The sequence below is a fragment of the Tachypleus tridentatus genome, chromosome 6, assembly GCF_004210375.1.
Source record: "Tachypleus tridentatus isolate NWPU-2018 chromosome 6, ASM421037v1, whole genome shotgun sequence".
Lineage (NCBI taxonomy): Eukaryota > Metazoa > Arthropoda > Merostomata > Xiphosura > Limulidae > Tachypleus > Tachypleus tridentatus.
The window spans coordinates 8,789,947-8,809,756 of record NC_134830.1 but is presented as its reverse complement, the minus strand read 5'-3'; the positions used below and the strand labels follow the sequence as shown (position 1 = coordinate 8,809,756).

Here is a 19,810-nt window from a genome sequence, read left to right as displayed (position 1 = left end):
TCATAACATAGGTGATATCTAGAATTATGTAGAAAAAAAGGTCCATTTATAATTCTACATAAAGCTGAATCTATGTTAAGTTTCCAAACCTTACCTCTAAATTTTCTACTCCAGAGAAAAGTACAAATCTCTAACTAAGACTCTCCTGATTACTTTCAAACTTCTGTCCACTTCACTACCTTTTTAATGAAATCTATAAATATTCAAGTTTCTATTAATAGGTTGTGCAGTATTTTTTACAGTCAAAATAAACAACAGTGATTACAACTCATTCATAAAAAATCCAGTTTTTATCCAAAACAAATTACACTTGTTAACATAAAATCACCTTTCAAACTGTATTGAGCCCACTTCCTAAATTTTGTTCTTAAAAAAAAAAAAAGTTATACATTATCTCCTACAACATATCACATTACACCACTTATAACACCCATAAAACCCACTTTATTTCAATATCAAAAATGGAACAATTTTGTAAAGCTTGTAACAAATTTTATTGTCAGACAAGCCTTACTTATAACAATTTATATAATAATAATAATAATAATTACTATATCAAAAATGTATCTGTAATGAAAAAATTAAAAATGTATAAAACTTTAAACACTTTCAATTTTAAATATTTTTATTATAATATAATGCAAAATACTTAATTTCATATCTCAAAGTTTTTTCATACCACTAACTAAAATCTGTTCTGCCTGTTTTTAAGAATAAGGCAGATCTTGTTACTTCACCATTTAGTTTCAGATCACAATTCACATGTACCAAGTAAAGACTTCCTCAAAACTCATTTTAAATATCACTGTATGAATAACATTATTTTACCTGGTATTTTTGTAACATTCTCTGGAAATTTAAAATACCCACCATACAGTTACATGCAAAACAATTTCCCTAGCTTTAAAATACATCGTATATAAACACTAAGTATACAGGTGATTTTTTTGTTTTGTTTTTAAACATTAGACAAATTAGAGTCATGTAGTTATAACACTCATAATATTAATGCTTATAACACTATTATTATTAATTCTTGAGATATACTATTATTATCATTATTAATAGTCCTCAAAACATGCAATTTTATAATGGGCTCCCTTAAAATAAAAGTATTTACTATTTTACTTATGGTTTATCCGCCTCTTATGAAGTTGTTATTCGTTCAAGTTTTTGCTAACTTCTAATATTACCGTAGTATTAGAAAAATCCACTGCCTTCGCCTAAAATGTTATTCATTGTTAACATACTGCTGTCAGAGTCAGTAGTACTATGAACTATGATTACTTTTATTAGTAATATATTTATAAGTAATGTAATTAGAATTAACTAATGTTCGCATTATAATATTAACCTACTCTATTAAATATTGAATTTCATAATTTAACAAAGAGTTCTAATCAGATTCTATTTCCAAATCAACTTCCAATTAATAATCATACTACTAACAGTAGTGAGCGCTTGTAGTAGTACTACAAAATAAATTAAACAAGACAAAATACTTTAATGAATAAATAATTAATATCATAAGACTTCAAAACTTTTAGTTTCATTGATTTAAAGTTTCAGTTCGAAGGATCGTTATCTGTTATTAATAATAACTATTATTATAATTTCTAAAGTACAAAGACCTTCTACATTCGCATACCACCTCAACAGTCGTCCCGATAGTAATAAAAATATCGGTATAAGCTCTCTATTCTACGTCGTTCCGTACCCACAAAACCAAACTCGACAACTGCAGGCGCCGTTATATTACTGTCACGACACGCATGGCATGCGCATAAAATCAAAAGTGCCGAGTAGTGGCTTCAAGTGCAGCTTCGCCCTCAGTACACAATGAGTTATTTTACTCCTCTGAATATAACTTGAGTCAATGTATCTACGTATAGGAAAAAAAGAGTAAATTATGCTACTAACAGTGACTTCTTCAATTAAAAGATTAAATGCTATTTAAGATCAGTTGTAAGCTAATTAGTCATTTCTATTTACCAGAATGAATTTGAAATAGACTGGAAATTCTGTTTCTTATTTAGAATTCTACAACAAATAACATTTGTAACTTGTAATTAACGCTAAAGAGTCAAATTTTTTAAATGTTTCTGGCAAATTGCCAATGGCCTTGCTTAGCTGTAACAACACGACTCACTATATGTAAAAATTTCTATTGCGGATTGGCTCGAAGCCTCGTGCAAACAAACCAACCACCAAGATAACAACAACACACGTTCAAACTTAGTAACACCCACACAGTGAACAGAATGGTTTGGTGATTTCATCACCAAAGCGTTCCTGGCTACATGTACTGTGATTCTGTCATTTCTAGTGCTATAAAACGCTCAAATTATTAATTTATTTAGGAGTTAAGAATTTATTAAATTATTGAAGCTTGTGCGTTTGCATATTTTCTTATAGCAAAGCCACATCATGCTATGCGTTGTGCCCACCAAGGGGAATCGAACCCCTGATTTTAGCGTTGTAAATCCGAGAACTTATCACTGTCCCACCGGGGGACTTAGTGAAGCTTAACAACAGGCCTGGCATGGCCAAGCGCGTAAGGCGTGCGACTCGTAATCCGAGGGTCGCGGGTTCGCGCCCGCGTCTCGCTAAACATGCTCGCCCTCCCATCTGTGGGGGTGTATAATGTTACGGTCAATCCCACTATTCGTTGGTAAAAGAGTAGCCCAAGAGTTGACGGTGGGTGGTGATGACTAGCTGCCTTCCCTCTAGTCTTACACTACTAAATTAGGGACGGCTAGCACAGATAGCCCTCGAGTAGCTTTGTGCGAAATTCCCCCCCCCCCAAAAAAGCTTAACAACAATATCACACATTTCCAAGTTACCTCGGAGTAAAAGTTGAAAGTATTAAAATTAATCTAATTGCTGTTTCATATAGATAATTATTAGGTTTATTATATATTAAACATTGTATTATATATTTAATCCCACAGAGATTTTCAAGAATTAGAAAATATTATAATAATAATATTTCAATCACACACACCTTTCAGTTTAATTAATCCAGAACTCATCAGGCCGTCTGGAACACAAGTAAATTTGTTATAATCATGCTTCGCTATCTAGAAAAAAATGTTCCCGCCATAAAAATTATTTGGTGATTTTACCTAGTTTACTCGTATATTGTGAAACTTAAAGCGGGTAATGAGTAGTGTAGTTATAACCTTTCGCAACTGTTTTTCATTCTGGTTGCATGGATTCAGTCAAGAAAGTAAAATAATTTGGTCTCTCTCATAAATACCTTTTTCATATTAACTTGATATCTGTGTTATTAATATGACCAGAAAACTATGCTACATATGATTCTTATTACATACGTTGGTATGAATATTGAGGAAATATTCTTGACGGTACGTTAGATTTAAGCCAAATTGGCTAGTCAGATAAAAAAGAAACGAAAACAATTGGGTCTGAGGGATTATCCATACCAATATTATATATCAAGCGAAAGCAAATAGGGACTCGGCCTAAAAAGTAGCTAGGTCAGATTTAACTGACCGTTAAATCCGCCCCTAGCTGTACAGTGACAAATATCCTAAATTAATACAATAAGTCATACATATATATCAGTGAGAGCTGTTAAACTTATTCATGTTAAGGTACTAGGATCTAATGCATAATTTTTGTTAGATAACATATTAAAAAGTACAAAATATTGGCGTCGCCGTTTCACATGTTTTGTACTAATTAAGGTAGTAAGGATTTCACTCAATGGGTTATCTCTGCTCCGGATTCTAGCGTTGTAAGTCTCCAAACTTTCCACTGCCATATCGAGGAATACTGAGGACATAATACATATTTTTGTAGGTTTTTTATCTCTATAAATTTAGGCGTTTTTGTTGCTAGCCAGATAAAGTTTTGTGATCATTGACGAGCGTGTCGTAATGACAACAACCTTATCGAACGTTTAGTAGGAAACGATATCTGGAGTATGTCACATGTAAAAGACTGTTTAGTTTAGATAGTATTATTAATTAATCTAGTTTGTTTTAATTCATTGATGTCGACACTATCAAACGTTGTGTTTGCGATCCACTGATGCCAAGATTATGGACATTTCTAGAAGGTCTAAGTAATAGACTATATGTATATAGCTGTGACCAGACGACCGCAAAAGAGAAAGTAAAAAGTAGTCACGGTAAGAAGTTCAGTGAGAGAAAAGTTAGAGTGAAACGTTAGTTGTCATAGGAGTGAAAGGCCTAACAGCTGATACGTTAGAAAAAGATTAATAGTTTGAAAGAGATAAGGAGAATAATTTGTTTTCTCAAAGAGTGTTCTGAGCTATTTGAACCCGCCTGTATGGACTTTGATGAAAAGCAGACGGTTATTGGAAGTACAGAATACAACTCGGGTAACTTACACAACAGCGGATGTTATTGCGATGAAAATATAGAAAAATAGTTTGGCTTGTTATCATAACTCTAAAGGAATTGAATTGGTCTAAGTGGATTATTTACAATAAGAAAACAACTCTATAGTGTTTGCGATATACATATAACGTACGATCTTCAGTGTGTAAAATTTTTTTCTGTGTTTAACGTGTTTCTAAGATATATAGGCCTGGCATGATCAGATGGTTAAGGCACTCGACTCGTAATCTGAGGGTCGCGGGTTCGAATCCCTATCACACCAAACATGCTTGCTCTTTCAACCGTGGGGGCGTTATAATGTGACAGTCAATCCCCCTATTCATTAGTAAAAGAGTAGCCCAAGAGTTAACGGTGGGTGGTGATAACTAGCTACCTCCCCTCTAGTCTTACACTGCATTAGGGATGGTTAGCGTAGAGAGAGAGCCCTTGTGTAGCTTCGCGTGAATTTCAAACCAAATGTAAAATGTATATTATTTTAAAAAGAAGTAGAATGCGTGCTGTTCGTTTATTGACGAATTTATCGTCCACATATCATGGACACCTACTGTAAAAGCATCCTAAGCCTAATACATCGATATACTTACATTACTGTATATACTGCTAAATAGTAGTCTCTAACATAATATAGAACACGAATTATGCTAAAGTTATTAGTTAATTACTTATTAATTTGTGAGTCTTTTACAATAGACGATCGATCATTGAATTAGCGAGTTTGTTCGTTTGGTTTGTTTTTCTGAATACTGAATTTGCATTTCGTCAAAGTGTAACTTACAAGAAAGTGCTATGCATATGAGAATAACGAAAAAGTGAAATTGTTTTAACATCTATTATGGACTTCGGTTAATTAAAAATAAATAAACTAATTCGTAGAACATGAAAAGGAAGAATAAAAAACTTCCGTTTCTTGATAAGTCTGCTTTTTTTTTTTAGTATTAATTTCGGTAAAACTATACGAGGGCTGTCTGATCTAGCCGTCGCAAATTTATCAGTGTCAAACTAAAGGAAGGTAGTCATAACCAACTTTTGGGCTTGTCTTTTATCAACGAATAGTGGGATTAACTGTCAGATTAAAACGTTTCCTCGGCTGAAAGGGCGAGCATGTTTGGTGTGACGGGGATTCGAAACGGCGACCCTCAAATTACGAGTCGAGTGCCTTAACCACCTGACCATTATACAATGAGTTATCTGCGGTTTGCCCACCACGGGTACCGAAACCCGGTTTCTAACGGTGTGATTCCACAGATATACCGCTATACCAGTGGGGGGCTGTTATTACGTAGATTGGATTTTGCATTCTTCTTTTTGACCGAATGTTGCAAAATAAACCGTTACAACAGCATCATATAACACATTAAACGATACAATAAAGTTGCTTTCACCCTTTCAACATGTTTTGTATTAAGATATTTATTCACGATTTATTTTGATCACAATGTATATACGTCCCTGCCTCAGGTGGTATAAAAGTTATTTTCATTGCTCTCTAAGGCTTGTAATAATGACGAAACACAACGCCACCTGGAGGTGATAATTATCAACAATTGTTTTGTTTTTGAATTTCGTGCAAAGCCACATAGGAGTTTTTGCGTTAGCCGTCCCTAATTTTGCAATGTAAGACTAGAGGGAAAGCAGCTAGTCATCACCATCCACCGCCAACTCTTGGGCTACTCTTTTACCAACGAATAGTGGGATTGCCCGAAACTTTATAACGGCGGAAAGGGCGAGCATGTTTGGTGCGACTGGGATTCGAACCCGCGACCCTCAGATTACGAGTCGAACGCCTTAACCTACTTGCCATGTTGGACCGTCATTATCAACAAAAGGAGACCTGCTTATGTTTATGCAAATCAAAATCTAAAAAAAGAATGCAATATTCCTTTTCACTCTGTTTACGTTTCGAAAACACGAATCATCTGTTTTTTGTTTTCTTGAGGTAGTTTAGACATTCAAACCACTGGTCATTATGAGTTGCAACGTTTTAATTATTCTATTCAAAGAAAACCTTTCTCAGTTGAACAACAAAATAACATTCGCTTGATTAAGACATTTATTTATTTTCGTTAATTAGATTTAAATTTTTATTCTGTTTTTAAGCACAGAACTACACAGTGGGCTATCTGTATTGTGATCACCATGGTTTTTAGTGTTATGGACCCTCAGACTTACCGCTGAGCCACTGAGAGAGGAAGCAGACTTTTATATGCTGATTTAAAGATGTTTATTGGTTTTATATAATGCATCTGAACTTCAATAATTTTAAGTTTTGTTCGACGTTTTAAATACGTTTTTTCTTTTATTCGCCGTTGATTGTGAAATGTAAATGAATTAAGAGATTCTTCATTTTATTTGCTTTCTTATAAGGTATCATTTGGATTTGTAACAACGTCATACAGATACTTTTAGGTTGGGTTTGACCTAACTGTCATAGAACTTTCACGATGGATCAGAGGATTTTTGTTTGCGTCTCGTTGCTACATAACTGCGATCCACATTTCGGAGCTGCGAGTGATCTATAAAATTGTTGGTCAAATTCCCTTATTGCAGTGGAGGCGCCAGGGGGGGGGCTTGAGCCCCCCAAATCAGCCAAGCCCCCTCAGCCCCCCAATATTGTTACCTACATATATTCATAAAATATGGAAAACACATGGAAATATGGAAAAATATGGAAATATTAATCAGAGTATGAGTTTCCAATGAAAACTGCATTGAAAACGCAGTTTAAAATAGCACACCTTTCTGAAATGTACCTTGGTATTTACATTATTATAATTTACCATCCATACTTCATATTGATGGCATTTTGGTAAGCCCCTTCACAGTTTACCTCAGCCCCCCAACGAAAATATTCTGGCGCCACCTTATTGGGTAAGATAAGAGCAGCTCAAGCGTTGACGGAGGGTGCTGTTCACTAACTACTTTTCTCTAGTCTATCAGGTGAAAATTATACCCTTGTGCAACGTTGCAGGAATGAGCTACAACGCATAAATTAACACACTTGTGTAGTACCACAGTTGGGAACATGCGAACGATTCGAGGTCAATGGTTATCAAGTGGATTGTAATTTTTAGGTTTTTTGAAATAATTTGCATATTCACATGAATTTCGAAATTTTGGCTAATAAAATGTTTAAAGCAGGTTACACTAATTATCAACTACTTTTATTATCTAATAATTTCAACGACACAAACTGACTGTTCGAATAATTCATAATATTATGTAATATAAATCATTAACCTTTGTTTACGCACACAAATATGTATATATACACGTATATAATTTTATAAGATCTATATGACGTTCTATAAAGGTATAGTTTTCTCAACGTATATGTTTTTTGTTTTGTTTTTTTAATTTCGCACAAAGCTACTCGAAGGCTATCTGTGCTAGCTGTCCCTAATTTAGCAGTGTAAGACTAGAGGGAAGGCAGCTAGTCATCACCACCCACCGCCAACTCTTGGGCTATTCTTTTACCAACGAATAGTGGGATTGACCGTAACTTTATAACGCCCCCACGGCCGAAAGAGCGAGCATGTTTGACGCGACGGGGATGCGAACCCGCGACCCTCAGATTACGAGTCGCACGCCTTAACACGCTTGGCCATGCCGGGCCTGTATATGTTTTACTTTATATCATTAATGGACTATGGTAGAAACCACTAAGGATATAAATATGTAAGTTATAGGCATATCAGAACATCGATGCAATAATAAACAAATATTTACAAAGCTACATAATTGACGATCTGTGCTGTGCCTATCACAGGTATCGTTAGTTGGTTTTTAATGTTATAAGAATTCAGGCTTGTCACTGCGGACGAGAGATGCAGTTTTTGTCCTTATAAAATTGTGTGCATCATGTATATACGAAGGTTTTAACGTATCTCCAAAACACATTGGTAGATAATGATGGACTGTTCAGGAAAAGTGCGTATTTAATTATTCATCAGTGATTAACTTACTTCCTGTAGGTTACTAAAGTTATCGAAAACTTATATATTAGAGACTATAAAACAAGAGAACTCAGCCTTTCAACAATTATAAAAATGTCTAAAACTTTATCGTTGTATCTTTTCCACATAGTTTGAACTATTGATGTATTCTTGTAGTATCAAAATGAAAGCTCACATAGCTGAGATGATGCACGTAATAACGAAATAATAGTCTCTGAATTTTGTTTTAATGATAATGGCGGTATGGTGCACGTACAATGTTATTACATTATCATAGTCCATTAATTTAATAAGTTATAATCCTGTATACTGCCTCAACGGAAATCATTTTCATTTTAGACTACGTTTCCATTAATGCAGTAGATAAAATAAGAGGCACCTAGAATCCAGGTGGAGGACACTACGTAACAGACGTATTGTGTGTTAGGAATTATCAAGTGTCTTTTAAATAATCAAATAGTGAATTTCGAATGCTACGTAGCTAACTACAAAATGGTATATAGCCGTGTCTATTTCATGTTGTTTTAACCCTGATGTTACGGTAACTGGTTATTGCGCACGTTAACCAATGTTTAATAACGAAGTTTACCTAATAAACATGGCCATGTGTACATTATCTTGTAGGAATTATGTGTATTAGATATCAGTACAGTTGTTTCATAGGTTCTTAATTGAAGTACGTTCTCCAAGCATATTAGTTATTGTGGAAACTTTCCGTTTATGCACGTTCACATAAAGGTTTAGGTAGACTAGTAAGTAGGTGCATGTATATACAGGTTTAAATCGACTAGTAAGTAGGTGCACGTACGTAAAGGTTTAGGTAGACTTGTCAGTAGGAGCATGCATGTTTTTAAGTACGATACTAACGTTCATCAACATTTTGATTTTTCTATTACATAATAGTCACAATCCAGATTATTACTTACTATTACATAATAGTCACAATCCAGATTATTACTTACTATTACATAATAGTCACAATCCAGATTATTACTTACTATTACATAATAGTCACAATCCAGATTATTACTTACTATTACATAACAGTTACAATCCAGATTATTACTTACTTTTGTTACAACTCAGTAAGTTGAACTGTTGTTTGTAGTTTAAAACATTAAATTTACTAAGTGTAGCACAGAACTGGTGTGATACTCTAGTAAAACCTGAATTTATTAGGTATTTGTCACATATCTAAAACCACGCCTTCAAACCAGACGTGAAAACACTGCGTTTGTTATGTAGTACATGTGCTAACGCAGTATGCTTCGTTATGATAAGATAGGTGGATATAATTGTCACTCAATGTGCTGAGAACTTCTCTGTTATTCATGTCCGAAACAAACGAACAAAGGATGTGTGTGTTTTTGTTTGTTTTTTTCATTTAGCAAAGCCACATCAGGCTATCTGCTGAGTCCACCAAAAGGAATTGAATTTTAGAGTTCTAAATTCGTAGACTTGCCGCTGTACCAGCAGGGCACCCATCCAAGGCTGCTCAAGGGTTATGTATTCGAAATTGTCACTATTTTGGGGTCGATAAACTAGAGGAAAGGAAGCAAGTCAAAACTATCCACTTAACTATTTTTATCTGCCCGACTAATGAGATTTGACCGTCACTCTTATAACACCATTAAGGCCTTAAATAGCACAGCAACGGGACGCGAAGCATTGATCATCGGAAAGCTAAGTACGTCAAATATTAAGGAGAAAGCCTACTAGATTGGAAAATATTAATGTGTGTGTATATATATATATATATATTTGATTGATGGTAGTTCAGATAAAGAGCCAGGCGTGACCTATGACCATTGTATGGGATGGTGAATTCGAGAGTATATTGGATAAGTTATTGGTTTGTTTCTTGGCTCGTTTGTGTGTAATTTCACGCAAAGCTACACGACGGCTATCTGCACTAGTCGTCCGTAATTTAGTAGTGTAAGACTAAAGGGAAGGCAGCTAGTCATCACCACCCACCGCCAACTCATAGGCTACTCTTTTTACCAACGAATAGTGGGATTGACTGTAACATTATAACGCCCTCACGGCTGAAAGGGCGAGCATGTTTGGTCTGACAGGAATTCGAACCCGCGACCCTCGGATTATAAGTGGAGACCCTTAAACACCTGTCCATGCCGGGCGCCTTTATAATACTTGCTCAATCATTCCTGTCGAGGGTCGAACCAAGGATATTTAGATTAGAAGTTCAATGCGCTATCTACTGCGCTACAAGGACTTTTTCTTGGCTTGATCGCCTCAAATTTTTAAATCGATTTTATTATTGTTTTACCAATATTTTATGCATTGCTGAAATCCGAGGTCGTTCTGACAGTAATGGTGTTTTTTAACCAAGCTTCATAATTCAGATCCTGGTTCCAACTTTTCCAAAGTTGAAGGAGAATAAACGAATCTTATAATTTAGATAACTTTAAAATAAATATATAATTAGATGATGGAAGTCGTTAGTTAGCTTGAGAAGAGAACGACATTTCAGGAGTTTTACCCCTTTAGCACCGGACCTGGTTTTATTACGTTTATAGTTGAAATGAGCAGCTTTAAACAAATCTTTCGAATGATAATTTTAAATGTAGGACGTTGTGGGCTTGAGTGGCTCCCTCTAATGTTAGTGTCACATACATATATATACATTCCTCACACATAAGACTTACCTGTGGGCCCGTCATGGCCAAGCGCGTTAAGGCGTTCGACTCGTAATCCGAGGGTCACGGGTTCGAATCCCGGTCGCACCAAACATGCTTGCCCTTTCAACCGTGGGGGCGTCATAATGTGACGGTCAATCCCACTGTTCGTTGGCAAAAAGAGTAGCCTATGAGTTGGCGGTGGGTGGTGATGACTAGCTGCCTTCCCTCTAGTCTTACGCTGCTAAATTAGGGACGGCTAGCGCAGATAGACCTCGAATAGCTTTGTACGAAATTTAAAAAACAAACATACAAAACTGACTGTGATATTAGATATATTCCTATCGCTAATAAGGCCTTATTTCGGCAGATATTTGTAGTTTATAAGTTAGTTTTAATTGTTTATTACTGTCTGGAAAACGCTTTAAAACTTCATCCAAGAAACGAAGGATGCTCTTCTTTTTTTTTTTTTTTTACTTTAAAAATTAAAATTATATATAGTACAACCAAAATAATATATATATAGAAAACCCAAGTAATCGTGAGTGTTTCTAACGGACGTCAAGCGTCGAATAACTTTGGTACACATAATACATATTCCAAGTCGTTATAGTAAATAATCCATAAAATGAACGCCATTCTTCTGTAAGTTTAGGATACCTGCAGGCTTAAAATGAAATCATATTTGGTTGATTTTTATCTACATCCGGAAGGTTATAATAATGCAGAGGAAACACACATCATATGCACGTGCACCTGCATGCTTGAAGGACTGTTGCGTATGTTCCAAACTTTCCGCAGGTGGCAAACATTCTGCTATAATTTGAGAGAAGCTTGTATGTGTGTTGTTTGTACTCTTAACTCCTTTAAAGCCTTTTGCACTTGCATTTGTCAAGTACTGTTTAATCTACTAAAAACGATTCACAATGTGTGTGTGTGGTGTAGCCACAAAGAGTAGAGATGGAATTGTCCAAGCTTCCTCGTTCATTACAAGGGTATATATAAGTCTGAGCACTTTCAGCTATTACTGTTCTATTTAGGATAAAAACAGAAACATTAGGCAACCTGATAACTGGTAAAACGATAATACTACAATTGGATTTCGTTTTCAAATTCCATCAGTCATTTGAGGGACTTCTTTTTCACGCATTGTTTGTACGCATACTTTCAAAAAGGAAAAAAAAGACCTATGCAGGCGAGATGTTTTGAAAATACATTTTACTTACAGCTTTTCGATAACAACAACAACAAACTAACCAACTAATATTTACAATAAAATATTTAAATAATTCCAGTGGATATTAATAATTTTGTTTGATCTACTTTCAGTATCTGTATTTTCACTTGCATATTTTAGAAAAACAAGGAACGTTCATAAACCTCTCACTACGAATCCCACTGGTACATCTATTAGTATGATAAATTTAATCCACCTAGATGCATAAACGCTAAATGTAATATACGTACATGCAGTCACGTACACGAAAAGTATACCATATGTTGTAGCTTTTTATTGTTGGTGGTGCTGTTTGTAACACCTTGAGTGCCATCAACCATTAAAGCAAACTTGTCAAAGAAAACCACATTCACATCACCCCAGGCTCTTAATGAAATAATGGAGATGTTCAGCCATCAAATACTGAGGATCTTCCTCTTCCAGGAGCTTCATTAACTGCAGGAAGTTCCCCTCCGTATCAGTATGTCTACGTAATGCTAAACCTTGACGCAGTAAGAAACGTAAACTTCTGAATATTTTGGCGCAGACTTCTTTTGTATTCTTCCTGCTGCTTCTTTTTTCCATCATGTAGCTGGACAGTCACTGGAGTTACATCAAGTGAACCTTCTGGAGATATAGCGAATCTGTGCTGAGAGGAGAACTGGTGTTTGTTGAATTTCTGTTTTGCTTTTTTCCAGTTGCTAAAACCGGTAGATATGAAGGTATACTCCACTGGCCTCTCCAATTTCCCTGTAAAAAGGCCTCTATTTTCCGCCTTGGCACAATGAAAACATATGACTTTTTGAGTCTAATTGTCGAAGTGCAGCCATGGGAACTCATCAAACCACTTGCCCAGGAAGTTGATATTTTGAGATTTTGCTTTCTGTCATGGTATTAGTTGTGCATCTGGATGATATGGCTTTCCACACTGTATCCGTGGAATGTCAGATTTTTCATTACTGCACAAACTTGTTTCACAACTATCTGGTGGTTCATGATGTGCAATAGTTGCACAAGTATTTTCAGACTCGTCCTCTGATGAACATGGTATTTCCTCTGTATAACAAGTTTCTATTCCTTTGCTTGATGTTGTTGGATTATCTACGTCTACATTGTCACTTGTAGTACCAGTAACTGGCTTGTAGAACTGTCTAATATTGGAAAGTTTTAGACGCTTGCTTGTCATAATTGAAAATTGTTTCCCAGATGACTCAACAGGCTAAAATACAGTCTTTATTGAAAAACTCTAACGTACAACGAACGAAGATATAACAGAATGGATGTAGGACTGAACTGTACAATGTATTTAAGTCGAACGCGCGAACCTCACAGTGACTACCGAGCCGACTGACCGCCTGGGCATCGCTGGGACAATAATGTGTGCTAGTTACAACACAAGTAATTGCAAGTTTCTCGAAAATACTTAAAGAATCACAAATATATTATATTACTGTTACAGCTAATCAAACACGTTGTGATATAATGTCCATAAGCACGTCTATTAAATAAAAACCTAAACAAAAACTACCAATACAATTAGAGTAGAGGCTTCAGGTCGTTGAAATCGCTCCTTTTGTGTTCTAATTAGACAAGAAAATACAATATTTTTACTATCTATGATAAGATAATATATTGTTCTTTTACCATAAAGCACCAGCATTTTATTAGAGGGCTGTGATAATCTGAAATTTCATGGATTAATGAGGACCACAAACACAGATCTAATGAGCTCTGTTGTAAAATCGAGGCTCAGACTAAAGGGAGCGGAGGGGGGTGATGTAGGGCGCGTCTGGATCCGAGCGGCCCGAACCTATCGTTAACTGTACACTAAACGTACAATATGGTCAGCAGCTTCGGCAGCTAAGGAGAGTAAGGCGTTCCACAATAAAACCGGCTAGACATGCATAAGAACAAATGGCGTAGGAAAACCGCACAATATACACATAAGATTGATGCAGCTACAAGCTACAAATAGCCTGCCAGGTCTAGATCACAGGAGTTTACGCTTGGGAGTAATATTTTCGAATTTCATGCACTTTTCAATCTGCTGTGATGAAATTTTTACTTAATGTTACACTACATACAAGACGTAGGTAGATTCTGTGATAGTGCTTACAAACCTTGCATGTATACTTAGGCCTACTGACTGATACTTACGAACTAGATCGAAAAGCTTAGAAGCACGCCTATATTAAAGATGTACATTTCGGCTACTAAAAAAGCCTACATCTAGGCCTAATTATGTAATTCGATTGGTAAGAACACGAGAATCACAAGAAAAACACACAATTTGTAGGCCTGTGATGCAATAAAACAATTCAACAGACCAAACTGTAGGGGGGATAATTGTATGCACCATACCCCCACCTAAAGTGAAGGGGGGATGTATTTCAGGTTGTAAGTCTGTAGACTTACTGCTGCCCCACCAGGAAACTTATTTAGTTGGGAGTATTGACAACTTCGGTAAGATATAGGTCAAACAGTGGGAGAAAACTAGCAATCGATTTTTTAAAACTAAATCAAAACCATATAAGGATGAACTTGGAACTACAGAGCCGTCCAGAAAGAAACTTGCAACAAGTCGTAATCCAACGGTACACGGTAAGGACAGTGTGCCATCTTATAAAGGTGAGAATCCACGAACACACTGGGTATTGCCTAAAGTCACCCGCGTGTCTTAGGCATAATCTTAGAAAAAGTGACACAAGTTGCTTTCATATCAAATCTATGCAACCGTTGCAACTGAAGAAAGAAACTGACATTCATGCTATTATGGACGCAGTGCCTATGGATTTCTGTGCCATGAGACTGTTGAAACAGTCACTGGGAAACCGCCATCTTCACACAGTTGGTAATTTATGGGAAATTTTCATGAAAGATGGGTGTGATGTAATAACTTGATGACGGAGACCTTTGCAATGGAAACTATACTGCAGAAGTATTACAAAGATTCATGGTTTTCGACAGAGCATGATTGTACGCGAAGACATGAACTGTAACGACATGGTGATATACCAAAATCGTTTTAAGTATTCAACCCCTATATTAAACGTTTTGAACAATAATATTTTTTCATTTTTGTGTGGGTGAACATTCAGTATTGTCCAATACAATAAACACCTTAATCACTATTATTTTAAAACTCAGAACAACGTTGAAGCTTCAAAGAGTCAATACGCACCTATTATATATGTATATTATCAATAACATTTTACTTGTGGTTTTTAATTACACATTTGGCTGTTTTATTCGCAGATTTGCCTGCAATATATTATTTAAGACTGTATTTAATTAAAATCCCGGCATGGCCAGGTGGTTAAGGCGCTTGACTCATAATCTGAGAGTAGCGGGTTCCAACCCCCGTCACACCAAACGTATTCGCCCTTTCAGCCGTGGGGGCGATATAGAGTGACGCTCAATCCTACTATTCGTTGGTAAAGGCGTAGCCCAAGAGTTGGCAGTGGGTGGTGATGACTAGCTGCCTTCCACTGCAAAATTAGGGACGGCTAGCACATGTAGCCCTCGTGAAGCTTTGCGAAAAATTCAAAACAAACTAAAACAATACACTACTAAATTAGGTAAGGCTATCGCAGACAGCCCTCGTGTAGCTTTGCACGAAATTCAAAAAATAAACGAACCAACTTAATTGAAGTGAGTCATTTATTTGCCCTTCAAGCAAATATATAACTGTTTATTTAAACATAACAACTCTTATTCAATAGCTTGAGGTTAATAACTGTGTCCCTGCACAGAGACAAACTGTTTTTATATTATTTCTTATTATTATTCCAAACATATTTTAATCGACCACTATTCCTTCACTTCTGTACAGACTCACTTGAAACTTACTGTGGTCAAATATGTCGAAATACGTTTCATTTTTTAAATTGTTATTCAGTTTGTCATTTAAGGATTTTATGGGGTCAAATGTCAAAAAATCACAAAATGCTTATTTTGGGCCTCTGTGCGGTTATATTTATAGCGATCAATTTACATGCGCCCTACACATGAAGACGGACACATGCACACAATTTTTAGATTGGCCAATTTTAAGTGTTTTTAAGTAGAGAGGTCGGAGCTCACACACACACAAAAAGCATACTGTTAGGGGTTTGAGTCAATTACTTAGCTATATACTGACCGGTTTATATGGTATTTGGTACAAAGATATTTTAATACAGGTCTCGCGCATTAAAAAACAGAAATTGGCCATTGTTAGTAATTATGGGAGTTAAATGAAGATGTCACAAAAATATAATTTTAGGGTTTTTGACAATCACTCCGCTGTATTTGGGTCAATCTACATAGGAGTTGGCAAAAATATACTTTTTTATAAAGATTCCAAGCAATTATATAGATTTTTTAATTTTGCTTTTTTTCCCACGGTTTTTCTGGAGTCGGAAATGGCCATGTTGGCAGAAACGTGTTGAATTCTTTAGTGAACATTGGCCTCTTTAAATTAAAACATGTTTTTAAAACAAAACCCGAATATTATGAAGATAAGATTAAACTCCTCTTTGGTTTGTTGCTGTTTTCTATCATACACTTCAACCTTATTATGACCCGAAACGTCAAAATTCTATAATCACTTGAAAGTGCTTGCTAACTGACTGGCAGCAACACACGTGACTAGAAACATCGGAATAACAAAACTAATGGACTGAAGTCTGTTTGAATGGTTATTTTTACTGTTCATACATTCAAAAATTGGCTTTTTTTATACTTTCGAATAACTTACTTACAAACAAACCAATAACAGTTAGATCAAAATTTCGCTGCAATTCTATTGTAATAAGGCTCTTAACTTTCTATTGGCAACCGTCCTCTACTACATTTCTCAAGTGCTTTTAATGTTGTTTAACATATTAATGTTCTTTCTAGCCGTCAGACGACTCTATTGGCGAACGTCCAGTAACACAGTTGTTAAGTACTTTGTACGTGTTCAACAATCACTGTCCTAGATATTGGGTGACACTACTGGTGACTGTCATGTAATACAGTTGTATGCATTCAACAATCACTGTTCTAAATGTTGGGTGACACTACTGGTGAGTGTCATGCAACATAGTTGTCAAGCACTTTGTACGTGTTCAACAATCACTGTCCTAGATGCTGAGTGACACTACTGGTGACTGTCATGTAATACAGTTGTATGTATTCCAAAATCACTGTTCTAAATGTTGGGTGACACTACTGGTGACTGTCATGCAACATAGTTGTCACGCACTTTGTACGTGTTCAACAATCACTGTCCTAGATGCTGAGTGACACTACTGGTGACTGTCATGTAACACAGTTGTATGTATTCAACAATCATTGTTCTAAATGTTGGGTGACACTACTGGTGACTGTCACGCAACACAGTTGTCAAGTACCTTGTATTTGTTCAACACATCACTGTCCTAAATGCTGGATGACACTACTGGTGACTTTTCTGTGACGTACTTGTCAAGGGCTTTGTATGTGTTCTTGATATCAGTGTCCTAAATGTTGGATGACACTTCTGGTGACAGTTCTGTGACGTAGTTGTCAAGGCCTTTGTGTGCAACACATCACTGTCCTAAATGTTCGACGAGATACATATCTGTGATGCTGTAGAGATATTTTTCATGTGATATTACGCAATCCCTAGTACACTTATCATTAATCACAACTATTTTCTGAAGTTGGTTAGGATGGTTTTGTTTGTTTGTTTTGAAATTCGCGCAAAGCTACACAAGGGCTACCTGTGCTAGCCGTCCCAAATTTAGCAGTGTAAGACTAGAGGGAAGACAGCTAGTCAGCACCACCCGCCGCCAACTCTTGGGCTACTCTTTTATCAACGAATAGTGGAATTTACCGTCACATTTTAACGCGCCTACAGCTGAAGGGGCGAGCATGCTTTATGCGACGGGGATTCGAACCCGCGACGCTCAGATTACGAGTCGAGCGCCTCAACCACCTGGCCATGCCAGGCCTATCTAAAAGAAAATCAGTATTTTTAGAATATAAAATGCAAATGAATTTTTTGCAAGAATTAAAAAAATAAAAAGTGGGAAAGAACGCAATATAAAAATGAAAATATGTTGTTATTAAAAGTAGGGTTAAATAGTTATCGATTGAGCAAGTAAAATAATAATAAAAATATTTATCATCGAATAAAGCCTTGCTCTGAATAAGTACAATCTTTATAGCTTCTTTTTTAATATCAATTCTGATTTATTTTGAATATAAAACATCAGAGATATTGCTGTGTGATCTGATAAACCGAAGGTAAAAAAAGTAGGCCTAGTTAAATAAAGCTCTCTAATGAAATAAAATCATTCAATGACGTAAATAAACTCACTCAAAGACGTTCATTTTTAACACTTATTAGAATGTATTCACGATTTCATCTTAAATTTTTTTTGGCCTAGTGGGTAGAGCACAAACTTGCAACAAGCTTTCGAGGCTCCTCACCCAATACGTCAGCATTTTCGGCTGTTGAAACGTTTTGATGTTCGGTCAATCCCATTTTTCTTTAGTAAAGAGTAGCACAAGAATTGGTTATGGATGGTGTTGACTAGCGCAGATACCTCTTGAGTAACTTTGCGTGAAATTCAACGACGTCAAAAAACTTAAGATTATTTTCTGCTGCTTTTGTTTTTACAACCTATTTTTAGTTATATTTTTGTTATCATAATTACCAGAATACTTTAAGCCACCACTTAACGTGTTTAATTCTGCTTTGTTTTCTTGGTCCTTGGCTGGATTCCACGTTTGCATCATGGTTACCTTGGCCCATAAGAACGTAAAGCATGTAAAACAATCCTTACTTAAAAATATTTGCAAAAACTGAATGTTTGCTATCACAAAAAATATAAACTTATAATTACTAATTTTAAAATTATAATTAAAAATTATAAAATCATATGCATCTTTTTCAAAGATTATATTTTATATTTTATTTTTACACGAGCTAATCCTCGGGGGTCCGGCATTGCCAGGTGGGTTAAAGCGTTCGACTCGTAATCTGAGGACTACAGGTTCGAATCCCCGTCGCACCAAACATGCTCGCCCTTTCAGCCATGGGGACATTATAATGTGACGGTCAGTCCCACTCTTCGTTGGTAAAAGAGTAGCCCAAGAGTTGGCGGTGGGTGGTGATCACTAACTGCCTTCCCTTTAATCTTATACTGCTAAATTAGGGACGGCTAGCGCAGATAGCCCTCGTGTAGCTTTGCGCGAAATTAAACAAAAAAAACAAACAACTTAGTCCTCGAAATGTTTATTTTATATATTTTTTAAATTTGCTATGCGGGATGAAAAGGACAAGCGCTCGTAACCAATTTTACAACATCTATCTCGGTGTGCAATGCCGTAACTTGTAGGCTGTGTTGAACATTAGCTGTGATTCATGGGAATACCGAGTTATTTAGAGAGTACCTTGTCACACGTGACTTTTTCTTTCTTTCGAAGAAAGACTGGTCTACTTGTACATTTATACTAACCTTCGAAGATATATTCAGACCCTGTCCTTGGTCCTATTTATGACGATTGCTTCTAAAAAATGGCGACTAACTTTAGAGAGGTAAATATTACCTACTAATGTGGTAATTAGATGAAAGCAGTTTTTCGGATTGGCGTATTTGTTGTAAA

General features: G+C 35.9%; 1 protein-coding gene across 9 annotated transcripts in view; it reads right to left on the bottom strand.

The window, feature by feature from the left end:
* Window positions 1-2,023, bottom strand: part of LOC143251903 (voltage-gated potassium channel subunit beta-2-like) — a 49,751-nt gene extending 47,728 nt beyond the window's left edge. For 5 of the 9 annotated variants that reach the window (XM_076503240.1, XM_076503245.1, XM_076503244.1 and 2 more), the window contains exons 1-2: window positions 1,649-1,782; window positions 95-193 (exon numbers count right to left, since the gene is read on the bottom strand). The gene's annotated coding sequence lies outside the window, so the exon portion shown is untranslated. Of the gene's footprint in view, window positions 1-94; window positions 194-1,631; window positions 1,783-1,992 lie in introns of those variants that run through there. The other 4 variants (XM_076503241.1, XM_076503246.1, XM_076503243.1 and 1 more) reach the window with 3 other exon arrangements.
* Window positions 2,024-19,810: the final 17,787 nt, after the last annotated feature.